This window comes from Psammomys obesus, unplaced genomic scaffold (genome assembly GCF_907164565.1).
Source record: "Psammomys obesus unplaced genomic scaffold, mPsaObe1.curated_primary_1811, whole genome shotgun sequence".
NCBI lineage: Eukaryota > Metazoa > Chordata > Mammalia > Rodentia > Muridae > Psammomys > Psammomys obesus.
Genome location: NW_026589137.1, coordinates 3,422,096 through 3,442,833, shown reverse-complemented (window position 1 = coordinate 3,442,833; position 20,738 = coordinate 3,422,096).

The following is a 20,738-nucleotide window of genomic DNA, read 5'->3' as shown; positions in this document are numbered from 1 at the left end:
TGAGTTATATAGTCTTTCTTGTCCATAATAACAAATATTTGTTTATGTTGCTTAGCTGCCTTGAGTAGTAATTATTGTTGAAGTTATGGTTGACTATAAAAGTATATCCATATTTATTAATATACATATACAGAAAGCATTTGCCTTTCTGCATTTTTCCTTTCACTTTACATAAGTGAAATATAGGCAATACATGTATAATATATAATATAAAGTTTATACATATTACAAATATGTAGAATTTTTGAGCTTGGGTTTTGGAATTTTAACAAATGTTGGGCTCAGAAATGATCCCCTTTCTTAGTCTTATAGGTGAGTCCTACTCTGGGCTTTATATCATTTTATTATCTTATCTATGACACTGATGAGGATAAATCATAACTTTCTCTTTGGTAACATAATAGAGACTAACACTAACGTCTCTTAAGATGAATATATACTGATACTTTAAATTGATTTAGAATACTATAGACAGTCTTTGTACACAGAATTGCTTGGAGCATTTTATTACATTACATGAGAATACTATATAACATAGAGAGTCATGAATGTCATTTGTAATGTAATGATACTGTTTATTTCTGGAAGATAACAATTGTTTTCACAGAGAGTGTATGCTCTGAAGAATGCCCTGGCTGTGACCCAATGCTTGACATTTCACCTGGACACAAGGCCTGGGGGTTGAGGCTAGGAAGGTTCTCATAAATGCAAGACATGACACAGGTTCAAATGGGGAGTTGTCTACATAATGGGACAAACAGGCACAAAAAAAGCTGGGGTAGCTATCCTACTATCTAAAAAAATAGACTTTCAACCAAAATTAATCAAAAAAGATGAGGAAGGAGACTTAATTCTCACCAAAGGAAAAAAAAAATCCACCAGAAAGACATAACAATCCTGAACATCTAGGCCCTAAATTAAAGAGCACCAGCATTTGAAAATGAAACAATACGACTTCAGATTTTTTTTTTTAGTTAAATGTACAGAAATTGTGGTACCTTTACACAATGGAGTACTACTCAGCAATTAAATACAAGGAAATCATGAAATTTGCAGGCAAATGGTGGGAGCTAGAAAAGATTATCCTGAATGAGGTATCCCAGAAGCAGAAAGACACACATGGTATATACTCACATATAAGTGGATATTAGACCTATAATACAGGATAAACATACTAAAATCTGTGCACCTAAAGAAGTTAAACAAGTAGTACCAGGGTAAGATCATTAATCCTCACTTAGAAAGACAAATGGGATGGACAGTGGAAATAGAAAATAAGTAACAGGACAGGAACCTACCACAGAGCGCCACTAAAAGTCTTTACCTAGCAGTGTATCAAAGCAGATGCTGAGACTCATAACCAAACCTTGGGCAGAGTGCAGGGAATAATATAAAAGAAGAGGGAGTTAGTATGACATGGAAAGGATAGGAGCTCCACACAGACCAAATATATCTGGGCACAGGGGTCTTTTCTGAGACTGATTCTCCAACCAAGGATCATGCATGAATATACCCTAGAACCTCTGCCTGGATGGAGCCCATGGCATCTCAGTATCCAATTTGGTTTTCCTAGTAAGGGGAACGGGGAATGTGTCTGACATGAAATTAGGGGCTGGCTCTTTGACCTCCCCCCCCCCCGAGGGAGGAGCATCCTTGATAGGCCACAGAGGAGGACATTGTAGCCAGTCCTGAAGAGACCTGATAAGCTAAGGTCAGATGGAAGGTGTGGGGGGGAGGACTTCCCCAATCAATGGACTTAGAGAGGGGCAGGGAGGAGAGAAGAGAGGGAGGATGGGATGGGGAAGGGAGGGGCTATAGCTGGGATACAAAATAAATAAACTGTACTTAATATAAAAAAGAAATTTTTTTTTTAATTTTTCCTATTCTATCTTCAGATCTTGAGCCGTTTTGTTAATTTCCTTCATCTGCCTGGCTGTATTTTCCTGTTTTTTTCCATCAATTCCTTTAGCTATGTGTTTGAACAGTCCTCTGTTTCTTTTATTTCATTCAGTGATTTAAGCATTTCCTCTCTAAAGGCCACAAACTGTTTGGCTGCAGCTTCCTCTATTTCTTTTCGTATTTTATTTGTTTCCTCTGTTATCTCCTTCATGAGCATAGATGTTAGGTCATCTTCTTGAATTTCAATTATGCTGGGGTGTCTAGGGCTATTTGCCCCTGGATAACTGGGTTCTGGAGATGCCATATTGCTCTGGCTTTTGTTGGTTGAACTTTTACGCTGTCCTCTACCCATTGGGCTATCTTAGGTGTTTGAAGTTAGTTTCTAACGGTTCCTGGAATCCTGTGGTAGAGACAATCCCTTTGGCAGGAAGATGGTTTTTCCTGAAAAAAGCTTTCTCAGCTTTTTGGGTATAGTCACTGGATGGTTGTTGTTTTTCAGGAGTTGCTACAGCTCACCTCAGGCATAGAGACCTGGGTGGTAACTGTGGTCCTTATTAGTTGAGAGTGTGCTCCTCTCACCGGGAGAAGTCTTGGAGACAGCTGCCCTGCTTCTGGGTTTCTTGCTGTAAATTTAGTGATCACCTTCTGTAACCTGTGTGGCCCGTGGTTTGGTCGGTTTTGTTAGGGATAACTGGTTGCCCCTTGGAGCAGGATCTGGGGGTTGATCTCAGGGTTCCCGGTCTTTTATAAGTCTGAGGTTGGGTCTCTGTACCCCAGAACCCAAGGGATAATCTGTGGCTGGTGAGTACTGCTCTCCTGTTAACAGCCGGCTATCTGGGGCACAGCAGGTCCCTGGGTTGGGCAAGTCTGTGGGACCTTTTCCAGGGATATAATGGGTTGCCTAAGTCTGTCCCATTATGGGATACCTCAATCAGGACGATCTTTTCTAGATCCCATAATTTGTCTGAACATTTTATGGTTTCCTTGTTTTGCTGAGAAGTATTTCATTGTGTAAATGTACCACAATTTCTGTATCCATTCCTTAGTTGAGGGACATCTGGAGTGTTTCCAGATTCTGATATTACAAAGAAAACTGCTATGAACATGGTTGAGCAAATGTCCTTGTTGTATACTTGACCATATTTTGGGTATATGCCTAGGAATGCTATAGATAGATCTTGAGGAATCACTATTCCTAATTATCTGAGAAAGCACCAGATTTATTTCCAAAGTGGTTATACAAGTTTACTTTCCCATCAACAATAGAAGGAGGGTTCCCTTTTTTCCACAACCTCTCCAGCAAGTGTTGTCACTTGAGTTTTTGATCTTAGCCATTCTGATGGGTATAAGGTAAAATCTCAGAGTTGTTTTGATTTGCATTTCCCTGATGACTAAGGAAGTTGAGCATTTCTTTAAGTGTTTACCTTCCATCCATTCAATACTCATCTATTGCTAATTCTCTTTTTAGTTCCGTACACTATTTTTCAATATGATTACTTGGTTTGTTGTTGTTTAACTTCTTAAGTTCTTTATATATTCGGGATATTAGCTCTCTCTCAGATGCAGGGTTACTGAAGATCCTTTCCCAATATATAGTGTATCATTTTTGGTTTTCTGACAACAGTGTCCTTTGCTTTACACAAGTTTTTAGTTTTATGAGGTCCCATTTATTGATTGTTGATCTTAGAGCCTGTGCTGTTGGTGTTCTGTTCAGGAAATTGTCTCCTGTTCCAGTGAGTTCAATGGAAGAAATCGTGGAGAGAAAGAACTTAGGGAAGAAAGCAGGAACTACAGAGGTTAGTATAACCAATAGGCTACAAGAAATGGAAGAAAGAATCTCAGGTGTGGAAGATACAACGGAAGAAATAGATGTATCTGTCAAAGAAAATGTTAAATCTAAAAAAAATCCTGACACAGACCGTTCAAGAAATTCAAGACAACATAAAAAGACAAAACCTAAGAATAATAGGAATAGAGGAAAAAGAAGATTCCCTGCACCAAGTCCCAGAAAATATTTTCAACAAAATCATTGAAGAAAATTTCCCGAAGTTAAAGGAGAGACCAATAAAAATACAAGAGGCCTACAGAACACCCAATAAATTAGACCAGAAAAGAAAATCCTCCTGCCACATAATAATCAAAACCGTAAGTATATAGAACAAAGAAAAGATACTAAAAACTGCAAGAGAAAAAGGCCAAGTAACATATAATGGCAAACCCATTAGAATCACACCTGACTTTTCAACAGAGACTATGAAAGCCAGAAGGGCCTGGATGAATATCATACAGACACTAAGAGAACACAGATGTCAGCCCAGGCTACTATACCCAGCAAAACTCTCTGTCCTCATAGAAGGAGAACACAAGATATTCAATGGCAAAAACAAATTTCAACAATACCTACAAACAAATCCAGCATTACAGAAGACACTAGAAGGGAAAATACAACCCAAGAAAACTAGCTACATTCAAGAAAACACAGGAAATAAATAACCTCACTACAGTAAAACAAAGAGGAACCAAGCACACAACCATATGACCACAGCCAACATCAAATTCAAAGGATCTAACATCCACTGGTCATTAATCTCTCTCAACATCAATGGACTTAATTCTCCAATAAAAACACACAGACTAACAGAATGGATGCATAAACAAAACCCAGCAATCTGTTGCATACAAGAAACTCACCTAAGTTACAAAGATAGACATTACCTGAGGGTAAAGGGATGGAAGACGGCTTTCCAAGCAAATGGATGCAAGAAGCAAGCAGGTGTAGCCATTCTAATATCTGATAAAATAGAAGTTTAACCAAAATTAATCAAAAGAGATGGGGAAGGACACTCCATACTCATCAAGGGAAAATTCCACCAAGAAGACATCACAATCCTGAACATCTATGCCCCAAATTCAAGGGCACCCACATTTGTGAAAGAAACATTGATAAAACTTAAACCACACAGCGATCCACACACACCAATAGTGGGAAACTTCAACACCCCACTCTCAACAAAGGACAGGTCAACTAAACAGAAATTAAACAAAGAAACAATGTCTCTAACAGAGGTCATGAATCAAATGGACCTAACAGACATTTACAGGACCTTATACCCAAACACAAAAGAATTTACCTTCTTCTCAGCACCCCATGGAACCTTCTCCAAAATAGACCATATAGTTGTTCACAAAGCGAATCTCAACAGATACAAGAAGATTGAAATAATCCCTTGTATCCTTTCTGATCACCATGGAATAAAGCTGGACCTCAACAACAACAGAAATATCAAAAAGCCTACACACACATGGAAACTGAACAATTTGCTACTAAATGACAGCTGGGAGAGGGAAGAAATAAAGAAAGAAATTAATGTCTTCCTAGAACTCAATGAAAACAAAGACACAATATACCTACACCTGTGGGACACAATGAAAGCAGTGCTAAGAGGAAAGTTCATAGCACTAAGTGCCTTCAAGAAAAAATTTGAGACAGCTCATTCAAGCAACTTAATGGCTCACTTAAAAAACCTAGAAAAAGAAGCAGACACCTCAAAAAGGAGTAGAAGACTAGAAATAATCAAACTCAGGGATGAAATCAATCAATTAGAAACAAATAAAACAATTCAAAGAATCAATGAAACCACGAGCTGGTTCTTTGAGAAGATCAACAAGATAGTTATTGTTTTTTATATCTTTGATAACACCACCAATTAGGCAGTATTAGCATTCCTTAGAATATCCTCCCCTATAGAAATCTGTTTAACAATGTCAGTTTGGCTAAACCCAAAAGGGATTAATCATATGTTGAATAATATGGGTAAGAGACATATAGAAAATAAAGACTTTTAATGTATGACCCTTTGGAGTGATTTTCAGTGTCAGAATATTTACACATTGATCGAAATGAAACATTCACTTATCTTTAACACAGTGGTCATAACATGGTATTATAAGTGTAATAGTGTGGCAGATTTCTATTTATGACTGAAATACCTTGTTTATGTTTCCTTTAATGGCACTTCATTGTCACGAGACTTCATCTGGATCTGGAATGGTTTCTCTAATGAATAAATGTGAAAATCTCACAAAATAGTAGCCTGTTTATGATCTTAAGAAGAGTTCTTTATAGTACATTAATACTTCTCCACTGAAAATATCTACCTACATGCAAATCCGTATTTAACAACTCTACTATTCCTTAGACAACGAATTAAATTTATTTTTGTCTCTATATGCCATTACAGGCAGATCAGATAAATTTAAGCTCCACTGAAATGTATTTTTTCCTTACTATCTTAAGAGTCTGAGCTATGAAACATCAAGAATCGGTGAGACTCATTTTGAACCATTCATTAAAATATTAAGTATAAGTGGGGCAGTGTTAGAGCAATCCTTTAATCCCAGCACTTGGGAGGTAGAGACTTGATGATCTCTAAGTTCAAGGCTAGCGAGGGATACAGAGAGAAACCCTGTCTTGAAAAATCAAAATAATTTTGGTACAATTATCACAAAATGAACAAACTATTCATTTAAAGAGGTGAGAAAAACATATCCCCAAAATGTGTTGACAAATAATCTTGGGGTTGAATCCTAAACTTATTAAGCTGTCAGTGCTGAATTATCAGTAAATCAAGAATGATGTTAATAAGCATCTGTGTTTCAGCTTTCCATACCATTTGGCAAACAGCAGCACAAAAAAGAAAATGCTAATTAGCAATAAAGGTGTTTGTGTGATTGACAGAAGCTGTTTGTCTCTTTTGCACAGTGTGCTACCAAAAAATGGATGCAGAACCTATTCTGTCTCTTTAGCATATAGGTGTATGACCTTGAGGTGCCACTGGGAGAAAAATCAGTTAATCCAGTCAGGATGAGTAAGAAAGGAAGGAAACAAAGAATGGAGAGAGGGAGGGTGAGAAGGATACAAAGAGACAGGGAAAGAGTTTTAAAGAAGTCAATTAAAATTGCAGTAGCAATCCCTACATTTTGTAGGGCTTTCCTTGCCATAATCCATCTTTCCTAATGAAATCTATGATCTTCCCAATTTGGTCAAGATATTCTCTTGATGAAAACCCTTCACTATATTCTTCTAAGTATAAACATGTTCTGAGCCATCTTATTATCAAAGCTTGCTTAATTTTAGTTTTCTTCAGTTATTCTCTAATAATCTATACTGTTATAAAGTAAATTAAGCATCAAGAAGGAATGGCGAATGTTCACAGATTTGAGAGTACTATGGCAACAGGGAGCAAAGTATACTATATTCATCACCTATAATTTATCCCAGTTTGGGATATTCTTCCAAAAATATTCACATACATGTATCTATAGAGTACATCCTAGCTTTTATTGTAGTATTACAACAGAGAAAATTAGAGCAAGTACAAAAATTCTCCAGTAGCAATAGTGTTAAACATAAATTATGGTTTATACACACAATGAAAAAAAATAAGACATGACAAAGATTTATGATATGCTATATTGACAAATAAACAAACACAAATGTTAAATTAAGAATATATTAGAGCTTCTGCCAATTACTAACTGGGCCTGACCCTGCTTAGCTTCTAAGATCAGACAAGATTGGCTGCATTCAAGGTGGCATTAACTAATCTGGGTTCATAGGGCCTCACAGAATTAACCAACAATCAGGGAACCTGCAGGGGTCTGACCTAGGCCCTATGCATATATGTTATGGTTATGTAGCTTGGTCTTCTTGTGGGATTCCTCACAATGGAAGCAAACACTGTCTTTGACCCTTTTGCCTGCTTTTGTGATTTTTTTTCTCCTACTGGCTTGCCTCTCTGATCTTAACATGAAGGGAAGTGTCTAGTCTTATTGTAATTTGATATGAGTCTTTCAATTGATATCCCTGAGAGACCTGCCCTTTCCTGAAGGAAATAAGAGTAAGAGTAAATTGGAGAGGTGAGAGGGAGAAACTGGGAGGAGAGAAGGGAAGGAAAACTGTAGTCATGATGTAATTAATATATAAGAGAAGAATAAATAATAAAAATTTAAAAAGATATATTAGAGAAGCTTCTTTTTAAGCAGATGGCAATTAACTCGGACATTCAAGGTGGTCAAGATGCAGATAATGAAAGACTGATGAACATTAAGCCCTAAGTATGATATCTATTTTAGCCTCCCTCTTCTCAAGCTCAGGGACCACTGCAGAGAAGGATTTAGAAAGACTGTAAGAGTCAGAATCATTGTATAGATGTACCACAATTTCTGCATCCATTCTTCAGTTGAGGGGCATCTGGGTTGTTTCCAGCTTCTGGCTATTACAAATAAAGCTGCTACAAACATGGTTGAGCAAATGTCCTTTTTGTGTACTTGAAGCCTTTTTTGGATATATGCCTAGGAACGGTATGGCTGGATCTTGAGGAAGAGCTATTCCTAGACAATGGAATATTACTCAGCAATGAAAAATAAGGAAATCATGAAATGTGCAGGTAAATGGTGGGACCTGGAAAGGATTATTCTGAGTGAGTTGTCCCAGAAGCAAAAAGACACACATGGTATATACTCACTCATATAGACATACAACATAGGACAAAACCACTAAAATCTGTGCATCTAAAGAAACTAAGCAAGAGAGAGGACCCTAACCAAAATGTTCAATCCCCATCCTGAAAGACAAAGAGGATGGACATCAGAAGAAGAAGAAGAAGAAAACAGGAAACAACCTCGGAACCTACTACAGAGGGCCTCTGAAAGCCAGAAGAAGTAAACAGGAATCAAACTAGGAACCTTCCACAGAGGGCCTCTGAAAGCCTCTGCCCTGCAGACTATCAAAGCAGATGCTGAGCCTGATGGCCAACTGATGGGCAGAGTGAATGAAATTTTATGTAAGAAGTGGGAAATAGTAAGAGCTGGAGAGGACAGGAACTCCACAAGGAGAGCAACAGAGCAAGAAAATTTGAACACAGGGAACTTCCCAGAGACTCATTCTCCAACCAAGGACTATTCATGGAGATAACCTAGAACCCCTTCACAGATGTAGCCCATGGCAGTTCAGTATGCAAGTGGGTTACCTAGTAATGGGAAGAGGGACCGCCTCTGAAATAATCTGATTGGCCTGCTCTTTGATCACCTCCCCCTGAGGGGGGAGCAGCCTTACCAGGACACAGAAGAGAACAATGCAGCCACTTCTGATGAGAACTGATAGACTAAGATCAGAAAGGAGAGGAGAATCTCCCCTATCAGTGGACATGGGGAGGGGCATGCATGCAGAAAGGAGAGGTAGGGTGGGATCAGGAGGGGAAGAGGGAGGGGTTTATGGCGGGATACAAAATGAATAAAGTGTAATTAATAAAAAATAAAAAAGTTAAAAAAAAGAAATTTCTGTACCAAATAAAGACAAAATTGGATCTAAAAAAAAAAAAGAATCAGAATCAGTGGATAACAAGAAACCAGTGTTTTCAGACTATGATTGTTATTGTTTGACAGAAAATGGGCCCCAAAAGGTTGTAGGTCCATAGGAAGTGGCTCTATTCAGAGGTGTGGCCTTTTTGGAGGAAGTGTGTCACTGGGGGTGGGCTTTGAGGTTTCAGAAGCTCAAGCAGACTCAGTATCTCATTCTCTCTTCCTGATGTCTGTCAATCTAGATGTAGAAGTAACAGTTCCTGAGACCCATGTCTGTCTGTGTACTGCCAGGACAAAAGTGGAGTAAAGCCCCGAACCTGTAAGGCAGCCCCAATTAAATATGTTCTTTTTTATAACAATGAACATGCAATAAAACCCTAATTAAGACAAAAACAACTGAAAATATGTACATATGAATTTAAGGAAGCTGTAGCAGCATGTGCAAGGTCTATGCAATCTCAAACCAGGGCAAATCACAACAAGTATAATAACAAGTATAGAAGAGGAGTTAATAACAAGTATAAAAGAGGAGTTAATAAAAATTGATAGCTGCTTAGAGAAGAAGTTTTCTTTGAAGATGTAGCCTCAGGTGTGTTGACCCCATTCCAGTGAAAAGATACATACACAAGGGTATGTGGGAAGTGTAAAATGGAATCAGTGTGTTTTTGTTGTTGTTTTTTGTTTTGTTTTAAACACAACATAAGGTGGTTAAAAAGAGTGGATGTTCTCAGTCCTGATGTGACTTGATGACCTGGGTTGGATGGGAATTGGGGGGCTCCCTTTTCCTGCGGAATAGGGTAGAGGGAGGGAGGGAGGGACTGGGTGTTAGAAGGGATGGGGCTACAACAAGGATGTAAATTTTAAAACAGAAAAAGAAAGAAAGACTGTATGACTCTGGGAGGTATTGGAGGAAGTAGAGTGAATACAAAATATATTGTATGAAATTGTCAACTAATAAATAATCAAAAAATAATGTCACTAAATGGAAACTAGAATATGATGTCATGTGTAAAATTTTGAAATTAATGAAAAATTATGAAATATGGACATAAAATATATATGCCAATACATACAAAAGACAGATTGGCGCACACTTTAGATAGAGACTTCTTTTAGAAAACAAATGAGATCGGAAGAAATGACAAAATGATTTATTTTTATTTTTACCAGTATTATTAATATATATCAATTATGTAAACAGTTCAAATGTATAATTCATTGGATTTTATTTGTGTATTGTTTATTTTCTGAGAGAATCTTAAATGTGGAAATGATGACTTTTAATGAAAATTTGCAATTAAGTTGTAAAAACCAATGGGTTAAATACCTGTGCATTTGCTACCTGTTTTAATACTTTAGTATAATTTATTAATATAATCAACAGAAGTATATTTCTCACAGTTCTGATGGCTGAAAACCATGACCAGTGTTTTTTCAGGTTTGGCACCAAGTAAAGGTCTGGTCTTGGCAAAAAATAAAAGTACTAATGCTAGTTTCATGCAAATCTTATAATAAATTCCTAATCTTCATAAGGACTGTATCTTCATGAGTGATTACTCCCTGAGCATTCCCGCTCTTAACACTATACTTTGGTGGCTGTATAACTGCATGACTTCTAGGTGCACATTGAGACTACAGAATTGCAAACACCATTTTTTTAATGTCTTATATTTTTGTAGTTGAATTTGTTTGAAACTTTTCATTAAAATAATTCACATACACAAAATCTTAGCACAAGATAAAATCACAGAAACAAAAAGCCAAAATATGCATGTAGTGCTTCTTTAGAATTTTTCCTTTTTTGCCCTAACTTTTAAAGGTTAGGAGTGAAAATAAATTATTCCTTTTTATGAGTGCTCATTCTGTGAGATTTTTCTGAATATAGTCTAACATTGTAATTATGTGATATAAAGCTAGGAAGTTTATAAACATAAATACCCAGGCAATTGTATATTTTATTTTATGCTGTTGTTGAATGTGGATTTGGGGAAAACATAATTAAAAATGGTTGATTTTCTTTCCCACGGGGACCCTTAGAACTTACTGTTTTAGTTTATAACGGGGTGTGTATTGATAAACTTATGTGGAAAACCACTTACATTAATAAGTAAGTGTAATACTAGTGGAGCAACACTTGTGCTTAATGTTCCCAAAAAAATTGAGTTTCACATACTGTGACAAAATGCACAGAAAGATGAAACCAGAAACACAGTCCAAAGCAACCTGAATATCTTAAACATCTACCCAACAAATTATCTGATATGTAATTATGTGCAAACACAGGAAAAACAATAATGTATTAGTAGCATGTTGTTGTGCATTTGTGCTACTGTAGAATCATCACACACTAAAGAACATCAATTTATATTCTAACACGACTGGATGGTATGTGATCAAGGTGACAGCAGGTCTAGTTGTCTGGTGAAAGGTGCCATCTGCTTCCAAGATGGTACCTTGTTGTGTCCTCCAGGGTGAGCAATGTTGTTTCCTAATGAAACAGAAGGTGGAAACAACAACAAAGTTTCTCTGTAAAGCCCTTGAATAAATCGTCTAATTTATCCATGAAGTGTTTACCTTTGTTGCTTAATATTCCATAGTCCAAACATATCAACACTATACTGAGTATTTTTGTTTGTTTTTTTTAAATTCTCAATACTTTTAATTAAAAAGTTCAAGATCAGATGGATTCAGGACAGAATTCTACCAAACCTTGAAAGGAAAAGTAACTGCAATACTCTCAAATTATTCCACAAATCAATAAATGAAGTAACTTTTCCTAATTGGTTTTACCAAGCCAATATTATCAAGATACCAACACAAGATAAAACTTCAACAACAACAACAAAACAATATTATGGACTAAATTTCTCTAAAAAAACATAGTTCAAAAAGTTTCAAATATTTGCAAACTGAATGCAAGAATGTGTTATGAAGATTAGGCATACTGTTCACATTGGCTTATTCCAGAGCTGCAGGAATTGTTCAACATACATAAATCAATAAATGTAACCTACCACATATACTCAAGAACAGAAAGCATATGATCACATCATTAGATGAAGAAAAGGCATTTAAAAAAAATCCAAGTCTTGTCATAAGCTATATTATGATCTCAAAAAAATAAAAAAATACTGTAGAAGGAATATGAAGAATAATTCTCTTTATAAAAGTCTAAGACATAAAATATTCCACTATAAATTTTAAGGAATACATTTGCATATTATAAAATATGAATGAGCATTGTCAAGGTGAATGTGTATTTCAAAGCATTAGATTTCTTTGTGGGCAGAAAATGGAACATTAAGTTGCAACATAGAGGAAACTTTAAAGAAACTGATAATACTTTAATGTTTAGTGTTTTATACATATATCCATTTACATTTATTTTTTAAAATATGAACATATAGTAATCTGCATATGTGCTATATTTTATAATACAGTAAGTTAAAATATTTCTGGTAATAATGTGTTGATAGGTCTATTCTCTATGAATATCAGAAGTTTACTGACCCAAACCATGACCTGGTTATAGTTATAGTCTAGCAGTCCCTTCTTACCTGGAGGGGAGGTCTTTGTCTTTTGTTCTTGCTCTGAATGCTACTGAAGAATTGTAGTATTAGTGTGGAGTGTCTGAATTACATGCCTATTGATGATTAGCTTATTTCTTGATGGTAAAATGATATTACTTAATATGTATTTTCAATGCAAATTAATACTACTTTAACAGTATTTCACTCCAATCAGAATACCTATCATCAAGAATATAAACACCAGGAAATACTGAATAAGATGATGGAGTAAGAATTCCTATTTCCTTCTGATGGGGATGTAAACTTATACAGTCACTAGAAATGAATGTGTAGTTTTCTTACATGGTAAAAATAGAGCTTAGATATCAAGGTGACTGGGTATTGTAATATCCTATTGACCCAGCTATATAAATCATGAGCATATATCCAACACACTCTTTGTTCTACCACACAGATACTTGCTTCTCCATGTTTATTGTTGCATTATTCACAGTAACAAAGAAATTGAACCAGGCTAGTCCAGTGTTTATCTACAGATTAATGAATACACAGCAAACATTAAATGATTAAGAAAGTTAATTTATGAAATTTGAAGGAAAATGGATGGCTCTGGACAATATTTTATTAAGCAACATAACAGATTCAGAAAGACAAATAGTACATATTTCTCACATAAAGTTCCTAGCTTGTCATATTTAAATGTATGCATATAAGTAGGTTTGAATGTGTGAACAGACTATGTTGTTAGAAAGGACAATACACCTCCACGGGAGTATAGCTATTCTACTATAGCAGGCCCTGAATATTCCAACATTGCTTAAGAACAAGAAAAATATGTTAAAACCAGCTACATGAAGATGATAGAGATCCTTAAAGAGAAAATGAATAAATTATTTAAAAATTCCAGGTAAACACAAGCAATTGGAGAAAATGAATAAATCCCTTAAAGAGAGCATAGAAAAAAACAAACAGTTGAAGGAAGTAATAAAACTGTTCAAAACCTAAAAATGACTATAAAGTCAATAAAAATCACAAAAACTGAGGAAATTCTGCAAATGAAAAAATTAGGAACTTGAACAGAGAGAAGCTTTTCCAAAAGAATACAAGAGTAGAGGAGAGAATATCAGGCATTGAATATAAGATACACAAAATAAATATATCAATCAAAGAAAATATTAAATCTAAAATGTTTCCAACACAAAAATTCCAGGAAGTCTGAAGCACTATGAAAGGATCAAATGTAAGAACAGTACAAATAGAGGAAGGAGAAAGTTTTCAGCTCAAAAGCCCAGAGTATATTTCTAAAAAATCATAAAAGAAAACTTTTCTAAACTAAAGAAGGGGATGGCTATAAAGGAACAAGAAGAATACAAAATAACAAATAGATTGAACCAGAAAAGGAAGTCCCCCCCCCTCAGAATATACAGGAAAAAGGGAAGAATTTTAAAAGCTATAGGGGGAAAAGACCAAATAACATATAAAGACAGACAGATCTACTAGAATTATTCCTGACTTCTCAGTGGAGACTCAAAAAGCAAGATGGGCCTGGAGAGAAATGTCGTATACTCCAAGAGATCACAGATGACAACCCAGACTAATATACTCCACAAAATTTTCAATTACCATAAATGGAGAAAATAAGATATTTCATGATAAATTAAAATTTAAACAATATCTATCTACAAATGCACCACGAGGGTAGGTGCTAGACAGAAAATGTCAACTTAACTACACCCATAAAAATACAGAAAATAAATAATATCACACCAGCAAAATCAAAAGAAGGGAAACACACTCATACAGAAAAACGTACTCCAACACACACACACACACACACACACACACACACCTCCAATGTTATCAATTTCTTAATACAAAGAATCATACTAATAGAATCTATGCAAAATATAACCCATCCTTCTGCTGCAACCAAGAAACACACCTCAGCGTCAAAGAGAGACATTTTCTCTAGTTAAAGGGTTGGGGAAAAGTGTTCTAAGGAAATGGACCTAAGAAGAAAGCTTATGTAGGTAGCCATTTTAATATCTAACAAAACTGACTTCCAACCAAAATCAGTAAACAAAAAAGTTGGAGATGAGCACTTCATATTCATCAAAGGAAAAAACTACCAAGATGACATTTCAATTCTTAAAAAAGATGCTCCAAATGCAAGAGCACCCAGTTTTGTAAAGGAAACACTAATATAGCTTAACCATGTATTGACCTTCACACACTGATATTGGGAGACTACAATACTCCACTCTCAACAATGCACAGGTTGTCCAGACAGAAAGTAAACAGAGAAATGCTGGAGATTACAAATATTTTAAAACAAAAGTACCTAAAAGATATTTAGAGAACATTTCACACAAACAGAAAAGAATATACCTTCATCTTAGCACCTCATGAAACTTTCTCCATAACTAACAACATACTCAGAAACAAATTAAGTAACAATAGAAAGAAAATTGAAATTACACCCTGCACAAATCAATAAAATAAATTTTATTGATAATAGGGCTCAGATCAATAAAACAGAAACAAAAAAAACAATACAAAAAGTCAATGAAACAAGAGTTGGTTCTTTGAAAAAAAAACCCAACAAGACAGAAAAGCCCTTATCCAAACTAACTAAATCTGAAATCTAAAAGAAATGGATAATTTTCTCAATAGATACTACTTCCCAAATCAAGATAGATTAAAAATTTAAACAGGTCTATATTCCCTTAGTAAAACAGAATCAGTCATTAAAAGTCTTCCAACCGCCCCCAAAACAACTTAGTAGCAAACTGTTTTAGTGAAGAATTCTACCAGATTTTCAAGGAAATGTTAACACCAATACTCCTCAAAATATTCCTCAAAATAGATGCAGAAGGAAATTTGCCTAATTCTTTTTACAAGGGCACAATTACCCTGATATCCAAATTTCATAGTCAACAAAGAATGAGGATTATAGACCAATTTCCCATAACAACGTTGATGCAAAATACTCAATAAAATACTTGCAGATAATATCATAGTATATATAAGTGACATGAAAAACTCTACCAGAGAAATCCTACATCTGATAGCTTTTCAGCAAAGTAGCTGGATAGAAAATTAACTCAGAAAAATCTGTAGCAATCTTATATAAAAATGACTAATGAACTGAGAAAGAAATAATAAAAACAACTTTTACAATAACCTCAAATAATATAAAATATCTTGCTGTAGCTCTAAGCATGTGAAAGACTTGTATGAAAAAACCCTCAAGTCTTTGAAGAAGGAAATTGAAGATATTAGAAGATGGAAAGATCTCCAATGTTCATAGACTGGTAGGATTAACATAGTAAAAATGGCAGTAATAACAAAAGCAATTTTCAGATTCAATGCAATCCACATCAAAATTTCTACACAATTCTTCACAGACCTTGAAAGGTCAATTCTTAACTTCAATTGGGGAAATAAACAAACAAATAAAAAAACACCAGGATAGCTAAAGCAGTTCTTTACAATAAACAGAACTTCTGGTTGTATCGCCACCACAGATTTCAAGCTGTACTAGAGAGCTCTAGTAAGAAAAAGAACAGTGTATTGGCACAAAAAAGAGACATATTGACCAATGGAATCAAATAGAAGACCCAGAAATAAATACACACTTGATTTTTGACAAAGAAACCAATACCATACACTGGAAAAATGAAAGCATCTTCAACAAATGGTGCTGGTCAACATAAATGGACAGAGAAACCCTGTCTCAAAAAACAAAATAAAACAAACACAAGAACAAAACTTGCCAAAACAAACAAAAACGCAAATGGTGCTGGTCTAGGTGGATGTGTACATGTAGAAGAATGCAAATAGATCCATATTTATCACCCTGCACAAAACTCAAGTTCAGGTAGATCACAGAATTCAACTTTAAAACAAATACACTAAAACATATAGAACAGAAAGTGAAGAATAATCTTGAAGGCACTGGCACAGGAGAGGAATTTCTGAACAGAACACTGAAGGCACAGGCACTAAGATCAACAACAATTAATGGGACCTCATAAAACGGGAAAGATTTACCACCTAAGTTCTAGTCTCTGATGTAGAAAAATACTCTATAGGCTACCAAAATAGAAACCGGAACACCAAATGTTTGACATAAAATCAGCCCTGCCTGAGAAAATATGCTGAGAAAATAGTGGCACAGAACTTATGGGACAGACCATCCAATGTCTGGTTTAACTTGAGCACGTGTCATGAGAGGGAGCCCATGCCCTACACTGCCTAAAAGGACAGGAAGTGGAAAATGGATAACTCAGAGACCCAGGGTAGACCCAAACATGACTGGCAAATAAATAAATAAATAAATAAATAAATAAATAAATAAATAAATAAATAAATAAATAAATAAATAGATTGATAAATAAATAAATAAAGTGAGAGCTAATCATATTCTGTTATGCTCATAGAATCTTTCCTTGTCTGTTTGCTATCAGAGAGGCTTTTTCCTGCAACACATGGTGTGGATATAGAGATTCACAGCCAGACATATGTAGAGAGAGGGTTTAAATTAGGGTTCTCCATTGGATTCTTCCCCTTTGAATTCTGGAATCCCATGGAAGAAGTTGCAGAAAAATCGTAGAAGTTAGAGGAGATGGAGTATTCCAGGAGAACATGGCCCACTGAATCACTTAAGCAGGGCTCAGAGAAACTGAAGTGGCAAGCACAGGTATACAGGGTCATTCGTATATATTAGACTGTTAGCTTAGGGATTTTGTGGGACTCCTAACTGTGGGTGCAGGTGTTTCTCCAGCTCTTTTGCCTGCTTTTGGAACCCTTTTCCTCCTATCGGTTTGCCTTGTCCAGCCTTGGTATGAGAGCTTTTGCCTTGTATTATTGTATTTTGTTTTGTCATGTTTGATTGTTGTCTCTTGGAGGCCTGTTCCTTTTTGCGGAAGTAATGAAAGGAAAGAGTATCTGGGGGAGAGTGGAGAGGAGTTGGGAGGAGTGGAGGGAAAGGAAACTGTGGTTGGGATGTACTGTATGGGAGGAGAATCTTTTTTCATCAAATCAGTTATTTTTATTCACAAATGAAGACTAAGTAGAATATAAAATCTTCAGTTAAAAAATCACATAATACTATTGTAGTCTAAAACTAATTTTCTATTTATTTATTCCAAAATAATATTTTAATGATTATTTGGGGATAGAAAATGTTTTCTTTTAAAAGAAAAGAAAAAGAGAAATGTGTACTTTCTTTTTTGAGAATTTTTAAATTACTATAGTTTATTCAAAATAGAAACTTGCCCAAAAAATTTAACCATACACAGTGCTATTAACTGAGTGTGAAGAAATCTATATCTTGCATCTGTCAATAGGGACACTATTTGAAGCATTTAAGCATGAAGCAAAACATACAAGGAAAGACATGCTCTGACATGAACTCAGTGGCTGGCTCTTTGATCACCTCCCCCTAAGAGGGAGCAACCTTACCAGGCCACAAAGGAAGATATAACAGCCAGTCATGATGAGACCTGACAAGCTAGGGTCAGATGGAAGGGGAGGAGGATGTCACCTATCAGTGGACTTGGACAGGGGCATGGGAGGAAATGAGGGAAATAAATTGGGATTGGGAGGGAATGAAGGAGGGGGCTACAGCTGAGAAAAAAAATGAATAAACTGTAATTAATATAAAAAATTAAAAAAATAAAGGAAAGACATAAATGAAAAAACTAAGGAAACATCAATATTTATGAACCTCATTATTTTTTTATATATGCTATTACAAAAACTGCAAGTTATTTAAATCCAGAGGTAATAAAAGAAGGAAACAGTTTAGAAAGTTTAGTGAGACTTAATAATGATGAAGGGCATATATCATAAGCTTACTAAGTGAAAGGAATCTCAAACTGAAAAAAAAGCATAAAGCAGCCAGAGAGCACAGGACATGGTGACATCAATAAATATTAGGAAATCACAGGGTGTTACACATTCAGACGCTGAAAAAATGCAAGCACATGAGGGGTGTCAAATAAGCAATATGTCTCCTGGATCTATTTTGTGTTAGTTGTGGAATATCAACAATATTCACACAAAAACACACCATCATTTATTCAATAGTAAATTTAACTCTGTAACTTCAGACACAAGCCCAGAATTCAACTATTCCTGAGTTAAGGAGGCTCTAGGAGATTCAGCTCTGGATATAAGGCATGAAAAGCATTCACCATGCAAGGGCCACGTTTGATAGAATCATATTCAGTTATTTAAGTTTCCACACAGCTGGTTTAAAACATATGCTCTTTAGGATGCCACCAACATTTCAACTAAATATGTGCCTTTATTATTGTATGACAAAGGTATAAGGTTATGAAAAGAGACTATTAAAATATTCAATCTGAATCACCCAAATTTTAGAATGCAGTTCCTGGCACACGGTAGGTACTAAGTGTTTGGTGAATGGTGTAGAAATGAGGAAAATAAAAGAGATTGCTGAGCTTCCCAACAGCACATTAAACTGAATTTTCCTTCATTTTTCAAGATGAAGGAAAATTGAATGAAAGCAAATGCATTTATTTGGCTGTCCCACACATATAATGGCATGGAGTATTATGGGAATTATTCAGACTGTTCACTTCATATTTGGCCTGATGTGACAGATGAGTAAGAATTGTGATACGGGCTTCTCTGGTTCTTTAGTTTTATATATGTGTATTGGCATATGGTCAGTATCTACAGTGATGAGATTTTGACAGATCAGGCATTTGTTTTTGTAAACCTGCACCACTCAAAATTCTCTAAAGAATCTTTTCTTATTCACTGATAAGAGAACACTAAGTGTTTTAAAAGTGAGTTGTTAATACAGTATGATGCAGCTCCTCAGAAATATATGTGCTGTGGCCACAGCACTGCATTTTGCTTGTCAAAATCTAATTTCTGTCAGAATGAAACACTAAACCTGCAAATAATTATTCTTAGGTAATAAGTGCCCATAAATCCAAAAAAGTGGATAGTTGGAGAAAGAAAGATAACTATTTACAGTGACTTGTGTATTTTGAATAGCTTTATGTCAGCCTTTCTTAGTGATTGATGACAGAGAGCTCAGGCCATTGTGAGTGGTACCACCCCTGGATTATAAGAAAACAGACTGATAGGGGAGGTCCTCCTCGCCTTTCATCTGACCTTAGTTTATCAGGTATATTCAGAACTGGCTGCAAAGTCCTCCTCTGTGGGAGGGAGGGTGGGATTGGGAGGAAATAAGGGAGCAGGCTAGAGCTGGGATACAAAGTTAATAAACTGTAACTAATATTTAAAAAGATAAAAATTTAATTAAAAAAAAGAAAGTAGGCTGAGATACTTTCTCTGTAGGACCTCCAATACAAAGAGTCCTGATGAGATCTGATAAGCTAAGGTCAGATAAAAGGGGAGGAGGACCTCACCTATCAGTGGACTAGAGGAGGGGCATAGGCGGAGAAAAGGGAAGGAAGGTGGAATTGGGAGCAGATGAGGGAAGCAGCCACAGACAGTATACAAAGTGAATAAATTGTAATTAATAATAATAAGAAAGAAAGAAAGAAAGAAAGAAAGAAAGAAAGAAAGAAAGAAAGAAAGAAAGAAAGAAAGAAATGAAACCAGGCTGAGCAAGCCAGTATGTAACACCCATCCACTGCCAAGGCATCAGTTTCTACCTCCAGGTTTCTGCCCCTTTTGAGTTCCTGTCATTACTTCCTTCAATGATGAACAGTAACATAGAAGCATAAAACCTTTTCTCCCCAAGTTGCTTTTGTCATGGTGTTTCATCATGGCAATAAGTACAGACTACAAGTGTGTGCCATATAATGGTATATTGTGATTATATTCACTCCATTAGACTATTTTTTATGTTCTCATTGCTGCTAGCCCACTTTTTTCTAATTAGTACCTGTCATGTGTGTGTGTGTGTGTGTGTGTGTGTGTGTGTGTGTGTGTGTGTGT